This window comes from Apium graveolens, chromosome 2 (genome assembly GCF_009905375.1).
Source record: "Apium graveolens cultivar Ventura chromosome 2, ASM990537v1, whole genome shotgun sequence".
Lineage (NCBI taxonomy): Eukaryota > Viridiplantae > Streptophyta > Magnoliopsida > Apiales > Apiaceae > Apium > Apium graveolens.
This window is the reverse complement of record NC_133648.1, coordinates 72,303,970-72,309,695: the sequence shown is the minus strand read 5'-3', so window position 1 is coordinate 72,309,695 and position 5,726 is coordinate 72,303,970. Positions and strand designations below refer to the sequence as shown.

The 5,726-nt window shown below is 32.5% G+C and overlaps 1 long non-coding RNA gene across 1 annotated transcript; it reads right to left on the bottom strand.

Annotated features, from left to right (window-relative positions):
- Positions 1 to 561: 561 nt before the first annotated feature.
- LOC141705978 (uncharacterized) lies at positions 562 to 3,438 on the bottom strand. Its single transcript, XR_012568554.1, has 4 exons — positions 3,168 to 3,438; positions 2,496 to 2,596; positions 2,347 to 2,420; positions 562 to 815 (listed from the first exon to the last, which is right to left on the bottom strand). It is a non-coding gene; the product is annotated as an uncharacterized LOC141705978 (long non-coding RNA).
- Between the last annotated feature and the right edge of the window lie 2,288 nt (positions 3,439 to 5,726).

Below are 5,726 nucleotides of genomic sequence, written 5' to 3'. Positions count from 1 at the left end.
CCCATGAAAAAAATCTTCCTCGATGTCTACCCCTGCAAAACATCAACATTGAGAGCAACTATCAAGTTCAATATATATTCTCATCCAGAGCACCCATTTGACCCAACCGAAGTCTTAGATCTAGTACAAAATAAAATTAAAACCATAAACTGACTTAAACTCCTGACTGACAAACATGACAAACATACTTACCCTTGAGGTAGCCATTCATAATTATTCAGACTCGAACTAAATGTACACTAAAGAAAAAGCCAAAAGAATAGAATTTACAGTACCAGCTGAGAACATGAGCTCGAATTATTTGACCATGATTCATTTCCGCCATCTTATCCCACATCTCGTAGCCGCTTATCCTCAGCACTGTCAAATATTAGTATAGTAGGTGTCTCTTCTATGTTCTTGATGATTGTCGTCGTGTTTTCATTATCATTTGAGTCGAGTAATATAGTGCCTTCCGTTTAATTATAAGAGCGTCGAAAATAGCCTTGTCACTTGCACAAATCAATAAGAATAAATACTTTGTCCGAAAGACATCTAAAAAGCAAATAGTGTGTAAAATATTGAAAATGAAGGACAGACAAATAAATTTTAGTAAATGTGTTCCCACTATTGAAATATTTAATTTTTAGATCTTCAAAGCAAATATGAGGTCTTCCTTTGTCAACACATCCAGATTGTCAGCTGTTGATTGCACCTTGGCCACCTTGGCGATAGCCTTTTTCTTTGACAACCACCCTCCAGGAATGCACCTACTATCTTTCCATCCTTGATCCACTATGAACCAAACTTAGGATTCTCTGTTGCACCAAAGATTACTGCATCACCAACATTGTCACCATAGAGTTACCATGAGAGGTTGAAAGAATTGAACGTGAATAGAAGAATAGAAGGTAGTCATATTCATCAATTATTTTTCCCTGTTTACTTGCAAAAATTGCACATAGTTCACTTGTTTTTTAATCTTTGTTTACTTTGAAATTGTACTATTTGAAATTAATAATTTTGTTAAAAAACTGTTGCTCGGGACACAGAGATCAAAATAACAGTCACTTATCATGAAATATAATATATGAAAAAATTTGAATTTTTATGAAAAATAATTGAACTTCTTTTTTAATTCCATAAACAACCTGGGCAGCTGAATTTTCTAATAGAAGTCCTTTATTCCATAAATCATGTTGATATGTGTCACTAAGGGTTGTGTCTTTCCTGCATTTAGTAGTAAATCACTTTCCCTCACAAACTCTAATGTATCATCCTCGTTTTAATTAGTCATCAGAAGTCAAAGAAAAGTATGTAATCCATAAACTATTTTTATGACATTATATTTTGTCCAGTCTAATATAGTGAAAGAGATTTTCTCTACATGAATATCTTTTTGTAGTAGACTAACATTGTATCAAGGCGGGTCTGGAGATACTTCTGTCATTATAACCATAAGCTAGGAAATCCTCCAATTCTTCTGCAGGAAAATCTAAAGGACGCAATACTTATCTACATTTTAATTCATTTCTTAAATTTTTTGTGCTTAAATGAGGTCAAATTATTAAAATGTAATCATACTAACAATGGTAAGGTGAAGTCATCTTTTTAATTATATCCTTCTGAAACATAGAAACCAAGTACATTTCATTGTATGAAGGCTACCGAGCAACCAACTTACTAATCTAGCACTGCAACCAATTTACTGAGCAACCAACTAACTGATTAGTTATTTAAGGACATCACATTAAAAATCCTTAGAGTGGCCAAGACTCTTGCCCATAAACCTTTTCCACCATTTGTAATTTCACTCAATTTTTTTATAAATTTTATTTGTATAGGAAGTAGTATACATGATTTGTTGAATATTCCCATTAGTATGATATTAATACCACTGCATATTCAGAAGAAGTAGATTTAAGCTAACCATTATTCGTTACCTTCATTACTATATCACAACCTGCCATCAGTTCACCTTTAAAGTAAAGCTCTGGAATATTGAAAATGGAGCTTTTAATTAAAAAGAAGAATCAGGGTCGGAGACAACATATGTAAAATTGTGTAGTTATGAGAGAAGCATGTGGACCTCGACATGAGATGCTGTTATGAGAAGACCTACCAGACAACAGCCTAAAATCCAAAATTTTATAAAATCTAGAATTTGAACTCAAAAATAGCAAATCAACCTAAAATCTAAAATTTGAACTCAAAAAAAGCTCAACAACAAATAAATGCATACCAACCTCCAATCTAAAATTGGACTCAAAAACAACTCAAACATCCCGCCTTTAAATAGAAGACACATTTATAATTATGTAACGGATATCAAAGAATAGATACAAAAAGCTGACTTCATCTTCTTACCTATATGGACCAATTTGAACCATTGACAGCCGGTTTTAAGCCATTCATAACCTGTTTTGATCCATTTACTGTCCCTGCATGTTCAACTGAGATTGAATTTTTTCCATTATAAAATTAACTGCACTGGAAGATGGAGCAAACAAATATACCTCGAACTTGAGCTTCAATACGATTCTCCCCAATCTGTTCCTCCTTGAATTGTTTAAGGAAGGGCAAGGATCATTCTTGGCAAGGACCATTGCAACTGGACCTGCTAAAAGAGTTTAGGTGGGTTCAATCATCCCTGTTTAGAAATACTATTGGGTTAATGTTCAAGTTCGATACCCGCATTATCTACACTGACCCGTTACTTTAGAACACTCACACAATGCATATTATGTGTAGTGGCAGTACGTGCAAAGAAGGGTTTTTCTTTAATATTTATCAATCAGATAGATATAATTGGCAGTACTTTAGAACCTATCATGTATCATCATCTTTTCTCACAATATTGTGTTATAATGTGATTCTTAGCTGCAGAATGTAGATTTTTTTAACTTGCAAGCGGTAATGGACTTTTACTATACTGCAGTAACCCTTTTTATATCTCCATATACTATATATATAGGCATATGCATCAAGAGAAGGTGGCAGAAACATTCAGGAACTTATCAAATTGTGTAGCTACTTTGCTCATAATTTAGAGCAACAGATTAAAATGCTTAATGCAAAATTTAAACAACAGGAATCACCCAACGTTGAGTTTGTCATTGTTAGTTGATTTAATTCATTACACATATAGTATTTGTAAAGATATATTAGTAGCTTATGTGTTTTCTTACGCGACTTGTAGAGTGGCATTTGCAGCTTTAGCACCTTTAGAGCTAATAAATGGATAAAATTGTTTGGCAATGCTTTAGATAAGCTTTGTCCCTGAAAACAGAAAGTTATATTTATGAGATACATCTTCAAAGAAAATTCAAGCCGGGTTAATTAAGGGTGTCATACATACATACCTTATGTTCTAGAAAAATATGCACATGTTCAGTTTTAACTACAATACTTATATCCAGAAAAATAGTTACGTTGTTATGAGTGAAACATATGAGGTTAGTTCAAAAACTAACCTTGAAGTGGATTTTGTTGCCAAGAGTAGCATAAGTAGGAAACTCGCGATCTATAGTGCTGGCTCTAATGGTGAATTGTCAGGGAGCTATGTTAGTTATTGTACCTACCTGAGAACCTGAATTTCCAGGTGATAAAACAACTGGTATGTTTAAGAGCATGAAAAGAGCCAATGGGTTCTCTTTTAAGTTGGAGCCTTCTTAAAACAAATTCTGAGGTTCTGATTCTATATCTTCTTGATTATTCACTTCAAACTCATATATTTGCCATTGGAGGCTTCTTTTTAAATTTAGCGAAATCCCCAAGCAAAATATCTAGCAAAATAGCAAGTATTATGTTCAATAGTTGCAGTAACTGGAGTATTATAATGATAAAACAGTCTCAATACCTAACTGACAGTCCAACAGAAGTTTATAAATGTTACTTGCCTCCAATGAAGTTACCCATTTTCTAGCATTTTTGCTCAGAGAACACTTTTTCTTTAAATTCTTCAATAAGGTTTCATAAAGCACAAACTGCAAGAAAGGATTGGTCTGCATGTCCTGGTGAGAGCAATCATCAATCATTGAGTAATATGTATTAGTGATACTTTTTACCTACCATGATCAATGTAGGTTAAACACCTTTCCATAATCCTTATAATTTAGATTCATCATAATTTTCCCGAATTTGTAAAAATTAAATATTTCATTTTAGGATATGGCGTACATATCTCAATACAATCTAGCTATGATGGATCACCAACGGATAAACAGTGCAGAACATGGTATTTATTACTAATGTTCTATTTATAAACAGTGTAAAACTGCTGCCTTCTTAGTATCAGCAATTCTTCTGTAATGAGACTAATGAGCTTCAAAAAAGGCTTTCTTTTATGCAACAAACCCTGGTTGTGCATTTCTCTCCGCCTCTTCGACATGGCTTCATTGGGTACACCAGAAGTGTAAGAGAAAGCAGGAGGATCAAGCAAGCTGAATCTCCCGTAGATTTTTAGTTTTTGAATTCAAATTGAATTTAAAAATATATGCAAATATAATGTTAGTGAAATTATTAAAAAGTATATAAAAGTGTCCTAACTCTATGTCCTCAATCTAATTTAATGAAATTTTGAGTTCACATGACCGGACATTAATAAAATTAGGACGAATAACTCGTACAACTAACAATAAACATTTTTAGTTAGGATTTTTTTTAATAAATCTTTCACGCTTTCATTAATGCATAAAATTATATGTTATTGCAGCAAAAATATGAGATGGAATGGAACCATAATAAAATGCCAAAATCAAAAGTCATAATTGCTAATAACAATTAACTATTTAAATTAAGATCAAACTAAAAAACTCACGATTGAGATATATAAGTGCTGACGTGTAGCCGATGTTAAGTATGAGAATTAATCCAATAAATGCCTCTGCCGCTATCCAATACCAGTATGAATAAGAAACCTCGAGACTTTAAGATTGCAACTCCAATGGTCTCAGCTTCATCTGTATTTAACTAATTTAAGAATAAATATTTCCAAAATGAGCCACTTCTTTCGAGAAAGTTTTCAGTTCATCTCTGTTTCAATCACAATGCATTACAATAACTATCCTACAATTGTAAAAATTATTCCCAAATCAACAACCAAAATCTATATCAAATCTAATATGCATAATATATATACACATATGTATATCACTACGTATGTGCATATACACTGAAAGTGATTAGAATAGTGTTTTTTTTTCATTGCTAAATTAAAATATTGCTTTTTATTTTTACCTCTTTTCAGATGCAGCTGCTTAGATTTTGTTGTGTTCAAATTGTTTGACAATGCCATACAAAATCGAGGTATTCCATCTTATCATCTACATTCATTCCATAAGATATAGATTTATATTAGGAAATAAAAAGGGCTATCTTAACTATTTATTAAAGCTTTCTCAAGTAGAGGGAAACGTTAAATTGTTATCTCTGAACAGGCAATCCTTGAGTCTGAGAAACCACCTTAGAACGGGTATGATCATCATTTCCATGTGTAAGTTCTTCGGTTGGAACAATATCTTTAGTTGTATTCTTTGCTCAAAATTCACCCATAAAGTTAACATCCACACCCTATGCAATTCAGTCCAGTTCAGATTCAATGTATAGTGCCAAGAAACACCATAAACACAAACCATTAATTACTTATTAAAACTAAATCCAAAATGATTAGCATTAACTGACAACACCTTACTTGAAAAATAAAAAATAACACAATTCAACATAGGACCATAACGATTAAACGGAAA